A 17,481-nucleotide genomic window follows, 5' to 3' on the forward strand; every position below is an offset into this window, starting at 1 on the left:
ATATATATATATATATATATATATATATATATATATATATATATATATGTATATATATATATATATATATATATATGTATGTATGTGTTTGAAAAAAACAGGGAGGGATGATAGTTTAGTTGTACATGTTATGGCCCAGCTCAGGCTTTTCAAGGTAAAGCAGTTTTCATTTTGGCACTAGTCCCAGTGTCTTACCAGAGTTTTATGGGACTTTTCACAGCTATAGCTGTCAAATTAGTGACAGATCAGTATGGCTTGCTGATGCTCAGTCTTAAAATGTGGGAAAAGAGTTGACAATCTCTGGTCTTTTTTTCCACACAGCACTTCTTATAGTCTTTTAGCTGTTTGATATATCTCAATCACTCCAAACTGGAAGAAAGTATTGCACTTATAAAGAGAAGACACTTTTCAGAAGAAACCACAGATACAGCTCCAATTCTCATGTTTATAAAATATATTTTAAAATTTATATACAGATAACAATTTTCAGAGGCAACACAAGTTATGATATCTGCCATTGTATTAACTGCTTTTAAGGTAGGAGCAACAATGATAGAAACGCTCTACCAGACCACCTATAATATCCTAAATTTTTTTACAGACATATACATGCTTGATGTGTTCCATGTCCTGCACTTATTCATAAGCATCATATATCTAGTGACCCTTAGCAGCCAACCAGCTCAACAGAAATGTCACTTGCTGGTTTAATTTGGGGAGCTCCACCCAAATAATGACATTAATAAGTATTTCTATTCTTTGCATGGCTTTTACTGACTTCATAGTGCTGTGAATCACAGAACACAGGACATTATAGAAATTGGATTCTGGGGTAGGTGAATAGTTGGTTTTGCTTCAATAGTCAGTAAGCAGTGCATAGAATAGTAAGGACAGATGCTTTCAATAGCAATATTTGCAAACCATAAATAACCATAGCCATAAAACTACTGAAAACTTTTAAACTAGAAAGATCATTTAGATTTTTTATACTCTTTGTGTGTGGGTTTTGATTTCAAATTTTTTGCAACATATTAAATAACTGTGTATCAAGTGTATTTAATTTTCAGCTTCTATAGACCACATTTTCATGCAAAAATAATTTTTCACCTTGGGTATATTTTTGTGTGGACTTTTTAGACATTTTCAAGGTTGAGGGGGAAAAAAAAACAGCAAAACTTGTGCAACAGCTAATATTGGGGCACAATATATCTGTCAGGAGCACTCCTGCTCCCGTACGTGGAGAATCCAAGATGGCAGTGCCCATGTTCAGCACGAGGTTTGGGGGTGCCGGTGCGCCAAGATCAGTGCGCAAACGTGTAATGTCACAACGCCGCGTTTTGGTGCCCGAGTATAGGATTTGTTTCATTGCATTCATGGACTTTTGACCCTGCCTGAACCTTGATTTGCTAATTATCTGCCTGCCTTCTGAACTACTACCTGGATCTGACTACATTTGTTCCTGAACCCTTGTCTGTACCGTGAACTTGGACTTTGGCCTTAGGCTTCCTCCTTGGTCCAGACTTCTCCCGTTGGGAGCCGATAGGCCCCCCTGACAATAACTTCAGGAAAAACCTGCAGCTTCTCTAATTAACAAAATACTGTGACAAAAGCTGGGAGCAGAGATACAGAGGGACTGGAAGCAGAGCGATGTAACCCCTATTTGGCTGAATTAGGCAAATACTAACTAGTGTGATAGAGCATGGGCTCTTTCACCAGTATGGGCTTTCGCTAAACGGAAAGAACACATGCTTATGTTGTTAAACTGCAACTCACTACTGCCAAAGGTATTGGGTGCCAGGGGTTCTTTTCATATAGAACAGGCTTTATTCAGTTACAATGTGCCACAGGGTTATAATATTCATAACTGAGGTAGATCAAAGTACATGCCAGGTACATTCAAAGGTGTAGCAGATACAGCATCGAAAGACATGCACAGGAAGTTGGTAGGATCACTTTCCAGGGTTTCAGTAACTCATATAGCCCAGATCCCATACAACAGACGTGGAACAGGGTTAGAACATAGCCTGATTCCCTTGTCAGTACTGTGGTCCCTTCACTACAGGCAAAGCAGCGCCTGTGGGAGAGCTACTCCTTTCTATCCTCCTTGGTGGAGTTTGAGCTGTTCTTACTAGCTAAGCCTCTCTGACTCACTCTCCCTAGCGAGTGATTTTACAAGGGCAAATCTATACGCTGGCTTCACCTTGTTCACGGGGTCCCTGTACCGTGACTTCACTAAATGGGTTGTCCCTTTAGGGCCTAACACTTCTGGGGACTTGTTGACTCCAGGCTCAGTGGAACAACTGCCCAGGTCAACTGCTGCAGGCCAAAGAGGAAGTTCCCCACCCTGCAAAGCACTTTGTTACAGCACTGCAGGAAGTGGTCACTACTTAGAACCAATAGAATGGGTATGCAAATAATGTAATGTGTTACATAGGGTTTAACCCATCAACAGGGGAAGGAGGCACTGGCAGGTAATGAAGGCCATTACACTTATGGGTCCCTACAGAGACATAGAGAGAGGGACTTGGGCTGCTATTGTGAAGTTCTGCTTGCCACTCACTGACATCGCCAGGTTATGCTAAGATGAAGTACCAGTGGCTGTCCTAAATCAACCAGACATTTAGCAGAGGAAGTGAAGGGAGGAGCTGAAGATAATTTTTGGGGGAAGGTTTTTTTTCAGAAACTGGATCTGAAATGTAGGCTAAAAACTGCCCTAAATTTTTTTAATCATATTACCATATATGTGAATTTAAGCATGTCCCCTTCAATGAATGTTATTCCATTTTCCCATGTGTAAAATACCATTTCAGTGCAGTATTTTACTTGCTGATTTCCAGCTTAAAGGCATAAGGAAATTCTATTTGACCATCTCCTTTCACTTTACAAAAAAATGCAACTGTTACATTGGCCTAACAACCATAAAATGTATATATTTAGTCTGTGAGGTGCATGAAGGCATGGAATGTTGTATTTAATGTCACTTTTTAACAAAACATAATCATTAGCCTCGCTCTATTCAGGAAAGCGTTTTGATTTTAATTTTGTCACATTTCTGCTTGTTTTTTTTTCCCCCATTGTTGGGATTTCTATAAATAGAGTTCCTTTCCCATTAATTATTACTTGTGCCGCAAAAGCTCCACATAACAGATGCTCTGTCATGTCTTATTGTTCAAAGTCTGCCATTACATCTCATACATTAGTCTGTTGGACCATCTGCCTCTGATGAGACCAGAGCAATTACCAGCACTTCATCAGGTTAGGACCTTGCTGAGAAGCATCAAGCACTCTGCCTCAATGGTATTTGTTTTCTGAAAGAAGACATTAGTGAAAGTAAAATCTTTGCCAAAATTTCAGCAAGTTAGTAAAGTAAGTTGTTTTGACATTTGTGTGTGTTTAGTACTATCATTTTGTGTTAACTGAAGACAAAAAATATACGACTTGAATATTTAATCTGAAAGATAAGATACAGAGTTTTATTGACTGATGGGTTTCTCAGTTAAAAATTAAAAAAAAAATTAAAAATACTGCTACAAAGTAGAGTTTTATTACTTATTTAAAAATGTATTTGCAAACAGCATTAAAACTTCATTCTTGAATAATCCTTAATGTAATTACTACACATTTTATAGATTATAAATTGATATGAGGGATAAAGTATACCCCACAAAGCATAATGAGGATATTCCTGTAGAAACATTGTAATTCTATAAAAGAGGGAGACTTGTCCATATTTGGCATAATATGGGATATTTAACAAATACTGTAGGAATTTCTAGAATATTCAGTAAAAGAATAATTCTACTTACACAACTTAGAATAGAAATGTTAGGACTCACCCTGGTGGTCTTGTGGGCCGGCGGGGATGCCTGCCACGCTCTCAGTGGGGATGCCTGCCACTGTGATCCTCTGGGCGATGTGTTCTCCTATGGCATGCGTGGTGCACACTTCCAGGTTTTTATGCGCCATGCGTATGACATCAAGTTTAGGAGCAAAACTCTGACCTTGCTTGAACTCTGCCTGCACCAAATCCAGCCGGACTGACCCCGATTGAACTCTGCCTGGACCAACCTGTGCCTGCCTAACCTCACTATATCTCGTTATACCTTGGGAAGTTGGTGTTGCCTTCCGTCTTAAATACTTGGTAAAGATCGTGCCCCTTTGCTTGTCCAGAGCACTTGCTTTGCTCCTCTCATATAAAGGCCTGGTGGCATCTGAGTAGCTGAGGGCTCCTCCTGAATCCAAAGTTGGTTGCTAAAGTCAGAAGATTGAGCCATGACCAGGAGCCTAGCACTTGTTCTGAACTTAGGGAGCCATTCATGACAAGAACTTCCCCCAGAGTTTGGGTTATAGGGGGATGATGATTAGAAGATTTTAGAACTCCCGCTTATGAGTTACAATAATTTCCTGTTCTGTCTCTATAATAGTATGACAAACCTAAGCAGTTGTGCTGTAATTCTGGCACTGCAGATGGAATGCTCATGTGTGGAAAGAAAGTTGTTGTTGTTTTCTCCATTATAAAAGCAAAAATCAAGCTGCACCTCCAAAATTCCAATTCCTAGCTTTTATTGCAATTTGGAGCTAAGGCACAGGTGCTCAAATAATGTTTAACACATTCAGGCCAGTATAGTCTTATAATATTGTATTTAAGTTGTAAGAATTTAGGTAAAAAACAAAGAGACCGCTCCAGTTCACCATTCCAGTCCCGGTTCCCTGGCCAGGTGCTCAGTGCTCAGTGTCCCCACTGCATCCAGATCAAAAACTCGGCAATAAACAGCACTTCTGGAAGGGATTTTATTTAAACAGGCTGCAGGTATATAACACCTAACGCGTTTTGGGAGTAACTCCCTGAGTTATAGGCTTGGCAAGCCTATGACTAAGGGATTTACTCCTGAAACGCGCTAGGGCAAGCCTATGACTAAGGGAGTTACTCCCAAAAATGCGCTAGGTGCTAAATACTTGCAGCCTGCTGTAATAAATTCCCTTCCATAACTGCCGTCTTTTGCCGAGTTTTTGATATAAGAATTTAGGGGTCATTTGCCAAGTGGAAGGTGATGTTTAAACTTTGCAACCTGCCATTTTTTGCACTTTGCACACTGCCTGCCACTTTTCTGAAATTGCTTTTTCAGAGCACAAAGACCTTAAGCCATGAATACAGCACTGCCTTTGTTTCACAGTCCTGTAGTTATCTACAAAGTTTGTGTTATTTCATCCAGAAGCAGGTAATCAACTTATTTTTGCTAATAAAGTATCAGCCCCTCTCTGCAGCACTCCCTACATAGGTTATAATCAAGTACAAATAAACATTTCAGGGGCCATGCTCTTATCCATAAGGCAGTAAACCTTATTATTTGTTGAAAAACAAATCATCATCACTGGTCTGCAATGCTATATATAAATAATTCATCAGAGCACTGACAATATGTACCTAGTGTTTTCAAAGGTGCTAAAGTTTGATCTGCAATTTGCTCACACTAAAAACCACAAACCTGGCCATCTGGGCAATGATTGTGCTATTCCATAGTGTAGGTGTAATACTCAGCAGTCTGATGTACAAAACCGCAGGGTGCTGAGCTGCAATACTTTTACCCATGCCTTCCCATCTGAACAATGAGATTGTACCATTCCACTGTGCAATATGAGAGCTAATAAGCTGTGTTAAGATGACACAATATTTCGAGGATAGTAAGGGTTGACTTCCCTAGCCATGCTGGGGAGAGGCCCATCGACATATCTGACCAATGTTGTGGAGAACTACATAACAGTTCATTTTGACAAATACATAACTTATACTATGGCCTTAGTGTGTAATCAGTAATAGAATTATATAGGCCTTTAGTATGATGTGAATACATGTAATTCCTTCGCATAAGCATTTTTTGTTCAAAAGTTTTCAATTTCTAATGCTCCTTCCTTTGCAATATATTGATCTACTATGCTTATGGGTTGATTCTTTTATCTGCCGGAATTAACACAGACTTCTTTTCCCATGGTCGACTTTAGTGATGCTTACTTTGAAACCAAGAAAATATTTCTTTAACTTGGCCTCTAATTAAATGTTAAATAGTATTTATTAATAAAGCCATGTTTTGCTATTCAGAGTGCTTGTTTACTTTTAACTTTTTTATTATTTTCAGTCTTTGGGAGAAACTCCACGTATGATTTTGGAGCGATCTGACGCGCTGCACAAAAATGCAGGCGTGAAAATGGATGCGATGGAAATAAGGTAAGTAAATGCATTGTCGGATAGTGTCGCCGCGTTGATCCGACGCATCACGACTGTCGGATGCAGACGCTACGCGATGCATCTGCATCCGACAGTCGTGCCATGTCGGATCAACGCTGCAACTTCATCTGACATTTGTATATCTTGCCTTCTGTCGCGTCCAACTTGATGCCTGCGTTTTTGCGCTGCGCGTTGGATCGCGACAAAAACACCCGTGTAGTCCTACCCATAGGGTTCCTCATGGAGATCCATTCACCCATAACTACTTGAATGACACAGCCATGTGTTTTCATTGAAAGAATGTACAAAGCATTTTGGAAAACCTTGATAAACTTAGATTTTTTTCATCTTGATGTACTATGAATTTATGTTACTAAGAACCTATGGCAAAAAGTCACCTTCCTTGCCACCTAACAGAGCGACAGTCAGACATACCTTACATTGCCCTATGAGTACTTTAATAACATCTCCATAACCACAAAATAAAAAGCGTTGTATGTAAGACAACAATATAGACGAGCAATGATTTCATATCAGTGTAGCAGATTAGTATTTATTACTGTACTAACCAGTATCACTGCCTCATTTTAATGTTTTATTTCTGCTAGAGCTGGATGATTAGTCAAAATCATTACCATAATGTTGTGAAGTACTAATAAGAGGTTGAATGCTGGCAAACTGCCGTTCCCATGTTGGGGTTTTTTCCTCCTTCCATTCACATTTTATTGCCAAGTTTGGGCAACATTTCCGGCATAATATTTTAATTATGAACTGCATAGAAAGGCCCATCACAGTTTTTTTTTCATGGAACACTGAAACATGGCACAGACTGCACAGATTAACTAAACTCAAGAGGAAATTATTTTGTAAATGAATTTCCAATGAACATAACTTTCTATATCCAAATCCCTTTGTCAGTTTGTGTCCCCTCTTGGCTCTTGCACACACAGATTTTACTTTAATTGGCAGGTCTGGGAGTAAGTGCTTCTACAACAAACCAGTGATGTGTGGCCCCTTGGAAAAACAAGCAATCTCAATTAGCTGCAGGAGCCATAATTTAGACGATATATAAATAGCTCCATGTCAAATGGGTATTTGCATAGCAGAGCGACCTCCACCTAAAGTTTAACAATAAACCAATTCTGGCCTATTTTCTTCTTTGTCTTTCAGTGAAAACTGTAGTTTTTCCTAAAGAGCTCAGTTGTTATTCCTCTGTCATACTGTATATTTTCCCTTGACTAAAACTACTACCTCACTCCTGACTTATTTGATATAGCTGCACTATATTACTCAATTAAATGTATTTCAATTTCTCTTTCTTTTTTTTTTTAAAAGGTTTTTATTTTGCATTTTTAACAGACACGACAAAACGACAGTAAGGTAGGAATTATTGAGGCAGTATATTTGGTCACGCAGGACCACAACTTATTGAATTAAAGTTTACAATCGCACATTCGGAGCATTGAAAAAAAAACATAATGTGCCCAAATGGGGTAAACAAACTGGAGGGAGAATAAACATGTTAAATACGTCGTCCCATTCATTTGTATTTATTGGGTCATCGGGTCTGCTTCTGGGCAGGCCTCTAGCCAGGGTTCCCATATTTTCTCAAACTTTTTCGGGCATTGCCTAGCCAGATATGTCAGCTTTATCATCGGGAGATTTCTATTGACTAATTTCACCCCTGGTTTTACCGTGGGGGGACGAGGGCTCATTTAATGGCCTTTAATCAGTTTTTTTGCATAAAAAAGGAGAGTACGCATCAGGCATCTCGTTTTGTTCAGCGGTACCAACTCATCAACTAACCCCAGTTTTTTTTCATTGGACAAATACACCATTACCTCGGCCCAAAACCCATGAATTAAAGAACACGACCATAAGAGGTGGAAGAAACCAGTATCTGATTGTTGACATTTAGGACAGTTTCCATTGGGATTTCTACCCATGCCTTTAAAGGAAAACTATACCCCCAAAATGAACACTTGAGCAACAGATAGTTTACATCATATTAAGTGGCATATTAAAGAATCTTACCAAACTGGTCTATATAATTACGTATATATTGCCTTTCTACATCTCTTACCTTGAACCACCATTTTGTGATGGTCTGTGTGCAGCCTCAGAGATCACCTGACCAGAAATACTACAACTCTAAGGGGCACATTTACTAAGGGTCGAATATCGAGGGTTAATTAACCCTCCATATTCGACCATCAAAGTAAAATCCTTCGATTTTGAATATCGAAGTCAAAGGATTTACCACAAATACTTCGATCGATCGAAGGAAAAATCCATCGATCCTTCGATTTTAATCCATCGATCGAATGACTTTCCTTCGATCAGAAATAGCTTGCAAAACTTATGGGGAAGGTCCCTATAGGCTAACATTGGTGCTCGGTAGGTTTAAAGTGGTGAAGTATGTAGTCGAAGGTGAAGGTCGTAGTAGCCTATTCGATGGTCGAAGTACCCAAAAATAAAACTTAACGAATTAAAGTTTTTTATATTCGAATCCTTCACTCGAGCTTAGTAAATGTGCCCCTAACTGTAACAGGAAGAAGTATTGAAGCAAAAGACAGAACTCTGTCTGTTAATTGGCTCATGTGGCCTAACAAGTATGGTTTGGTGGTATGTTTGTGTGCACAGTGAATCATATGATCCCAGGGGGCGGCCCTTATTTTTTAAAAGTCAATTTTCTATTTATGATTACCCAATGGCACATACTACTAGAAAAGTATATTATTATGAGAATGGTTCATTTACATGAAGCAGGGTTTACATGGGAGCTGTTTTATGCAATATATTTTTAATAGAGACCTACATTGTTTGGGGGGTATAGTTTTCCTTTAAGGACCAGTATGGAGATACAAGAGCAGTAAGGAGATGTGCAATTCATTTTTATGCTACACATTGATTCTAGCAAACTAGTGACTACAGCTCCCATGTTGTCAGATTATATATATATATATATATATATATATATATATATATATATATATATATATATATATATATATATATATATATAAAATAAGGTAGAAATGACCAGCAACACCGAGTTCTTTGGTGAAAAAATCAAAGTGTATTCATGTAAAGCCGACGTGACGTTTCGGTCCACTCAGGGACCTTTCTCAACTATAGTCAGGTGATCCCACTGGTGTCTAATAAAAGGGCAGCCAAGTTTGGGAGTTTTACTTTGAAAGCAGCTAGTAAGTTGCAGGTAAAACGTATTCGTCCCTTTTATAAAATGTATAATTAAACCATAGAATTCTTAATGAATCAGATGAAAATTGAGCATAGGACTGGCCAGATATGGGATGACTTTGACGTAGTTGGCCAGCTTAAATATATTGCAATATATGGACAAACAATCCCTGTTTTTTTAAAGGGTAAGGCATTTTTCAGTAGCTGTATGCACAAAATGTCTCTGTCTTAAATATATTGATAATGGGTTGAGTGCAGAGGAATCTTGTATTTGTCTATATGTATTATGTGGTCACACCCTCATTGCACCCCCGCCTAATGATTTTAAAAACTAGTGGTGAGCACAACTTTCCCTTGTTTGTTATATATATATATATATATATATATATAATAAGGTAGAAATGACCAGCAACACCGAGTTCTTTGGTGAAAAAATCAAAGTGTATTCATGTAAAGCCGACGTGACATTTCGGTCCACTCAGGGACCTTTCTCAAGGCCTTGAGAAAGGTCCCTGAGTGGATATATATTTTCTGGGATAACAAATTAAAGTGGCAGCCTGCAACATTCCCTGATGAGCTTTTCATGTGAAACTTACACTGGTGCAGGAAAAAGGCATTTTTTAAAAATGAATAGCGATGAGTGAATCTGTCTCGTGTCACTTCACCGAAAAATTTGTGATACTGCAAAAAAAAATTGCAAAACGCAAAAAAATTTACGAAACGCATTGAAGTCAATGGGCATCAAAAATGCTTTTACGAGCGACAATTTTTTACATGTGCAAAGATTTGGTGACTTTTTGTCTTGGCGACTTTTTTTGTCTTGGCGACTTTTTTTGTCTTGGCGACTTTTTTGTACAGATGCATTAAAGTCAATGACCATTTTTTTTATATTGACTTTCTTTTTCTCTAAGACAATGTGAAAAAGTGCGGAATTTCTCTGCAAAACCATGGCTGGCAATATATTCGCTCATCACTAAGAATTAAATATAAACTAAGACAATAACACAAATGTCTTTGCTAATTTGCTCATGTTCTGCCTTTGAATGGAATTAATGGAGTAAAATGGTTACATTTCCCCTATCACATATGAAATTTTTTAAGATTTTAAAGACTATATTAAAGAATACTTTTACAGTATATCTCCTCTAAAAGTCAATTTAAAGAGAGACAGTTATGAAGGATGCCTTGTACAAGGCTTTAAAGCTCAGGGAAATCTTTGGAACACCATTTTATCTCTTCTTTCTCTCTCCCTCAATAAATGTTTTTTTCTTTGTGTTGCTGCCACTGAAAAAATTCTCAAAATATTTTATATATTTTTATAAATGCTAAAGAAGTTCATAGAATTTAATAAGATTATATGCAGGTGCTCCTTGTGTTAGGTTATCGGAATAGGGTACAGGTACATGAACAAGATATTGAAAGGGTTGTGTTGTCTACCCTGAGTATATACATTATTAGAAATTGTTATGGATAGTTAAATAGTAGTTGAGGTTGCAAATGATACGTGGCCTTCAAGTTCAACCATTTGTCCTAGAAAACTTCCCTAACTACTAGATAATACAGAAGAAGGTAAGAAAATTAATCTGAAGCTTTCTTCAGTTCTCTCAGAAGGTGAAAAGTATCTAGATGAGGCATTAACAATCCATTTCAATGGTAATGAATTTTAACATTCCTCAATAAATCTAGAACCCTTTTGAAAAAAGACAATTCCTTGCTGACCATTGGTCCTTATCAACAGTTGCCAATATTTGTCCCAATATGTGTATAAGTAACCTGGAGTTGCATAATCTTATATTTATTAACATTAAATTTCACCTGCACATCATTTTATCCAGATACTGTATCCCTGCTAGGATGACAAATCCTTAATTGGCTTTTCATTCTACATGTGTGTCATCAATAAACACAACATATTTTAATGTCCTCCTCATGATTACAATAACTGCAGTAATATTAGAAACCTGGACACTTTGGGCCTTAAGTATTAAAATCTGAATTATTTTAATAGTCAGACCAAACTAGAATCCACAATTGGACCTTGTTTATTATAAAAAAAAAATATCACCAATGTAATCGTATCAGGGACAAACAAAAAAATCAAGCAAAAATCTGAATTTTTTTCCCGTTTCTTTTTTTTTTCCTGAATCGCCCGAATTTTTCAAATTTGTGCCCAAAGAGTCAGAAATAGTCGGATTTTTAGGCTAATTCCAGCACAGACCACAGAAACTTCCAAATAGGATAGGAACCTCTCCCGTTGACTTATATACAACCTCTGTAGGTCTAAGATGCAGTAATTTCAGATTCTGACTTTTTCCATTCCTGGGGTATAATAAATCTTGAAAAGTTTTGGGGTTTTTTTTCCACTAAAAAATTGGATTTTATTGTAGAAAAAAAGTAAAATGTTTCAAGTTTTTGGCATCTCTCTGCAGCTCTGACATAATGACATCTTTAAGTGCAAACTGTACACCTACCAAACTAATCCTAGAGAGAAGGTTAGATGTCTTTGTTATGAAAAATACATTTTTTTAGAGATGTATGAGACTAAAACCTAGCAATGAAAAACACTGACATTTCCCTAGGTTACAGCAACACCTCCAGGCTGGCCGAGCTGTGTCTCTGTGGAGCAAGTGGTTGGCACATTTGGCTATTACCCAAAAGGTTGGTAATTCATGCCTACCCAGGGATGAAACATATTTTCCCTAAGTGTGAGATTAAACTGCAAATTGGTCCTGCTCTTATGTACCAAACCTGGCTATTGGCTCTTCAAGGTGCTTTTATGAGTTTCATCACCCTAGATGGACACATGCACAGTACAGTCATTTTTCAGATTTTACTATACTGTGCTTACACTCAGCAAGGGGAAGTCTTGAAAAAGAAAGTGTGATTTTGACTCTTCTTAGCAAGTCAGTGCATTTGTAAATTCTGATTGGCCCCCACCTAGTGATTTGGAGTCTTCTACTACTTTAAACTTTAGATGTTAATACATTCTACAAGTTTTTACCTTGCTATATATCATGTCTTTGCATTGCTTTTTATGGAATTAAATATAAATAATAGATAAAATATGAATGAATTGGCAAATTATTAGTGCTAGCCCGCAGAAGAAAAGTGGTAAATTTAAATATAGAATAGCTGTCTAAATAAAAGAATGGAAATAACCATCAGTGAGGAAATCATATCTCACAGAGAGTAATGTGTTGCAGAAAACCTCTTAATATTGCGAGTCTGGTAGTTTAAGATATCTCACTTCTCTTCTCCCATGAGAATCACAATTACAATAATCATAATATGTCTGTAGTATTGGTTTATGCTGTAAACCACCTGTGTCTTTATAGTTATTTGCCTTTTTCTCTGTACCTGAAATGAGCTTCCCATCTAAAAAACAAATTCTCTGTAAGGCTACAAATGTATTGTTATTGTTGCTTTTTATTACTGTTCAGACCCTCTCCTATTCATATGCCAGTCTCTTATTCAAATCAATGCATGGTTGCTAGGGTAATTTGGACCCTAGTTACCATGCAAAATGCAAATTGAAGAGCTGCTAAATAAAAAGCTAAATAACTCAAAAACCTTCAATAATAAAAAACTTAAACAAATTGCTAATTGACTCAGAATATCACTCTCTACATTATACTATGTTATCTCAAAGGTAAACAACCCCTTTAATGCTATAAAAGAGGCTAATGGTATAGAAGAAAATATACTCAAGTTGTGAAAAGTGTCTTTTTCTTTTATTTTACTAAAATTCATTGGCCTATCAACAATGCAATTATGGTTAAAAAAAACTGCCACATTTAATGTGTGTGTGTTAGGGGCAGCAATAATTATCTATTTACTGATGTACTCTGTACACACGTGCTCTAACCCTTAAGCTGGCCATAGACGCAAAGATCCGATCGTACGAATCATCGTACGATCGGACTTTCCCATCTCCCAACCTGCCACTAACCATTCAGATCAAATAAAGTAGTAAAAGAACAGATCAGCTGATGTTCTGCCCCTACAGCAATCGTACGAAAGTTACGTCCGACCAAAGCTAGTGACAGTCTCCCACTGAAAATCGTACGATCAGCAATACACGCAGAGATATTATCGGCAGCCGACAGAAATCTTATAACCTGTATGATCGACCAAATGACCGATCTCCGCCGGACGAAAAATGTCGGGACTCTCCACACACAGTCCAAAAATCATACGAATCCTCGATTCGTGCATTTTTAAAGTTGTAAATGTATTTAGTAATCCAACCACCACTTTGTGCCAGTGGGCAATATGGGGTGCCATTTGTCCCAAATACATTCTGCATACAGAACTATCCCTTGTATAGATATATAGAGAATGAATGTCTCTCATGGTACATCAGTATTTGTGACCATATACACAGATAAAAAATATACAAAAGACATTTCTAATAAAGAATGAGAACAAAATCTGTTTCGCAAATGTATAACATCCATGTAACAGACGCATTTATGTTTAAAGTTACCATGGACTGAATTGTGGAAAAATGCCAAAATTTGTTTGTGACCGAATACAAGATTTTATAGCGTATGATTCATTCCATCAACAAAATGTAAACCCAGTTTAAAAAAGAAAAATATCCATTCTGTGAAGCAATACTGACAGTCACATTCCTGAACCAATAAGAACAAAGCTTATTGCCTTATTACAAACAAGAAGTCAGCTCTGCTCCACATGGCTGCATCATCCCTAATGCATAGGATTACCATCTGGCCTTCTATAGAGGACATTCTCTAATGTCCCCTGTGCTGTATAGCAATAAACATGAACAAAGAATCAACATGCTATTACACACTACAGGTTCTTAGTTGGACGTTCTTGGAACAAATGGCTGAGAAATATAATACTGCACTGAAATTGTTTCTAGAGAAAAAAACTATGCAGAACATTTGGGTTAAGGGAATTCCTGCTGTTTTGCCATTGACTTTTGATTCATATTCCTGTTTCCCTCTTCCTGTCTAAGCTGAGAGCAAACATAAAGCAGCCAGACCTACTTGCCATGTTGTAATTAATGTACCAGAAGTTACTGTTAGGGGCGTAACTATAGAGGAAGCAGACCCTGCGGCTGCAGGGGGCCCAGGAGGTATAGGGGCCCCATGAGGCCCAAATTTATATGTTCAATTAATATTGGTAAAACTAGTCGACTTCTAAACATTTTGGGGGCCTGAAAAATAATTTTGCTGTGGGGCCCAGTAATATCTAGTTACGCCACTGGTTACTGTGCTTGTTTGACTGTTTTATCTGAACTAACAGAATCAGAATCCTTAAAACCCCTTCTAGCCAAACAGTTTATCACACTTATTATCTTGCAACCTAACCCATCATTAGTGATGGGCGAATAATTTCGCCTGGCACGAAATTGCTGCGAATTCACTAATCTCCAGCAACATTTTTTGGCCCTGCATCTGAAAAGTCACGTCAAAATCGGCACACGTCAACACTATTCGGATAGCCCATTGACTTTAGCACCAGTGTCAGCTTGGAGGCATGCATCAATTTCAGATTTTCTTGATTTTACGTGAAAATGTCAGATTTTCATGATTTTTTTCGTGAAAATATACAAATGTCACGATTTTTCCCTGAAAATGTCCGCATTTCATGATTTTTTCGTGAAACTCTGATTTTCTCATGAATTTTTCACCGTTTCGTGAATTTTGCTGGAATTTCACGAAATTTTCTCAGCGAAGCGAAATGGGAGAAATTCGCCCATCCCTACCCATCATTATAACAGGCCTAATATCCCCTCACTAACATCCGACAAATAGAAACTCTCTGCTCCGCCTGGGATTCTTCTAGCAAGCAACACGGAGTGATCCTTTTCCTGCTTCTTCTGTTTTCAAATTTCCCGGGGCAGAAGCATGAGCAGTAGAATGAAATAGTCAACTTTTTCGTTAAAGTCCGGTTTTTCACTGTACTGCGCTTACGCAACCAAGAGAAGACCGCAGAAGTCTTCTACTCTGTGGTGCTCACTGGAAGAACCCTGGGCTGGTGCAGTTTTCCGCTTATAGGAGCACCATCCCAGGGTGTTGGGTATATATATAATAACTAGGGGGTACCTACATTTTGGCAGTGTGTAAATTGCCTTTCCTTCACCTTTAACCAAAATGCCAACACAAGCAGGCTACTACAATATGAATAGCCATATCACCTAAAAATGATCATATTTATGTTTTGCATTCTTTTCTTTCTCTTGAATCATTATCAGTACAGCATTATATTTCGCAGAATTCGAAAAAAAACTGAATTTGAAAAAAATTCCAATTAAGAAGCTGTAGTTTTTATCAGCAGCCCTTTTAGGAAATTTTTATTCTTTGAAATGTTTATTACTATACAGTACTAATAATGGATCATTTCTTGACCTACAGGACAGGGTGCAAAGTACAAAAAACATGCTTACAGTGACATGGTAATGCACACCATCAACTTTTTTGGCTGGGGGCCCTTATGTTCCTTCCATGAATACAGTGCTGTGTGCAAATAACATTGTTGTATCATGAGACGTGAAGTGCAGAATGCACCATGACTCAGGACCAAAGTGTTTTTTTGATTAAGCACCACAAAACCTTAATGCTCCAGTACTTGTATCTGTGGTCTGTGTAAATGACCCCTATCCTTACAAAATAAAATCATCGCCATTTGGAAAGTCAATAGGATCAAGAAAATCCTTTACCTCTATATAATTACAAATCTCAGACTAAAAGTCAACTAATTTCAAGAGTGATCTTTCTTTTCTCTTTCACCTTCATAACCTCAAAAGAGTTCAGTCCAACTGTAAAAGATTAATCAGAATATTTTAATTACCACAGAGAGGACTAGCTATATATGTTGATCTTTAGTTGCAATTTGTAATATGTACGGTCATAGAGCATTTAGAATTTTATTCAAAGGCCAACATTTCAATATTAGCAGTGAGAAAATTAACTATATAACTGTACTATGCAGAAGATAAAACATTTCTATATCTCTAAGTTATATTTGCCTACTTAATCTGTATCACACAGTATTTGTCTCTGCTACCTTAGATATTGTCAGCAGTGGTTTAAATGAATGTAGGCCCCTGGGTAGTACTCTGAGCCTACCCTGGAAATGTCCAAGCCTCAACTCTGATCCCCCCATGCTGTTTCCTTGACCCAGCCCATCCCTGCCCATCTCATTTTATCAATGGGCCCCAGGTGACCAACCTGATCAAACCTATGGATTTCTGCCACTGATGTAGTTATACTGCAATTTTTTTTTACTGTTTTTTTTGTATTTACTATGTGTTTTTTTTAAAGGGGGAAAAGTACTCTTGCAGACAGCTCTCAGTAAAGGCAAATATATTATAAATACATATATAGATATATTTATATATAGACAAATCGGTCCTGTTTCCTTTTGCCGAAAAAATAAGGTAAATGGAGAGAGGAGAATTCAGGAAATGCATTCGATGGGCTTTGGTGACTTTTTCCAAATCACCCAACTTTTTTGTGGTGACTTTTATAGTACACAATACATTAAAATGTTTTGCGCATCGATTATTAGCTTATATATATATACAAATATCGTAAGGAAAGGCAACACCAGAAGACTGGACAATGTATGGTCTGCTTGAGAGGAGAGGCAACCAAAGTTAAAACCTCTCTAGAATCCCTCCAGAAGTTTTTCTCTCTTTTTATACTTTTATTTTTCTTGTGAACCTTTTTGGAACAGCAATAAACTATTTTTAGACTTGCTTTAACCTAGTGCTTGTCTGAGTTGGAGATACTGCATTTCCTCTTTGGTTTCTGTCCTTAGATTGGCCCATGTTGCCAAACAGATAGAAAGTGCAAGAAGGGAAGGGTCCCTTAATTTCAGAGGGGGATTGTTTTCAGATAGATCACCAGAAATAACGACTTTTTCCAATGACTTTCCATTTTCTTTGTGTGACCATGACAAGAACATTCAACTTTAAACTTAGATTTTGCAAAAACAGTAAAAAATAAATAATGGAAAGTAATTGAAAAAAGTCTTTATTTCTGGGGAACAATTTGAAAACAACTGAATTGAAAAAAGTGTTT

At 37.5% G+C, this 17,481-nt stretch overlaps 1 long non-coding RNA gene across 1 annotated transcript in view; it reads left to right on the top strand.

The window, feature by feature from the left end:
- LOC108715393 overlaps window positions 1-17,481 on the top strand; it is a 92,382-nt gene that overhangs the window by 54,967 nt on the left and 19,934 nt on the right. The window contains exon 2 of the long non-coding RNA XR_001935510.2: window positions 6,135-6,223. This is a non-coding gene — a long non-coding RNA (uncharacterized LOC108715393). The remainder of the gene's footprint in view (window positions 1-6,134; window positions 6,224-17,481) is intronic.

Source organism: Xenopus laevis, chromosome 4S, assembly GCF_017654675.1.
Source record: "Xenopus laevis strain J_2021 chromosome 4S, Xenopus_laevis_v10.1, whole genome shotgun sequence".
Lineage (NCBI taxonomy): Eukaryota > Metazoa > Chordata > Amphibia > Anura > Pipidae > Xenopus > Xenopus laevis.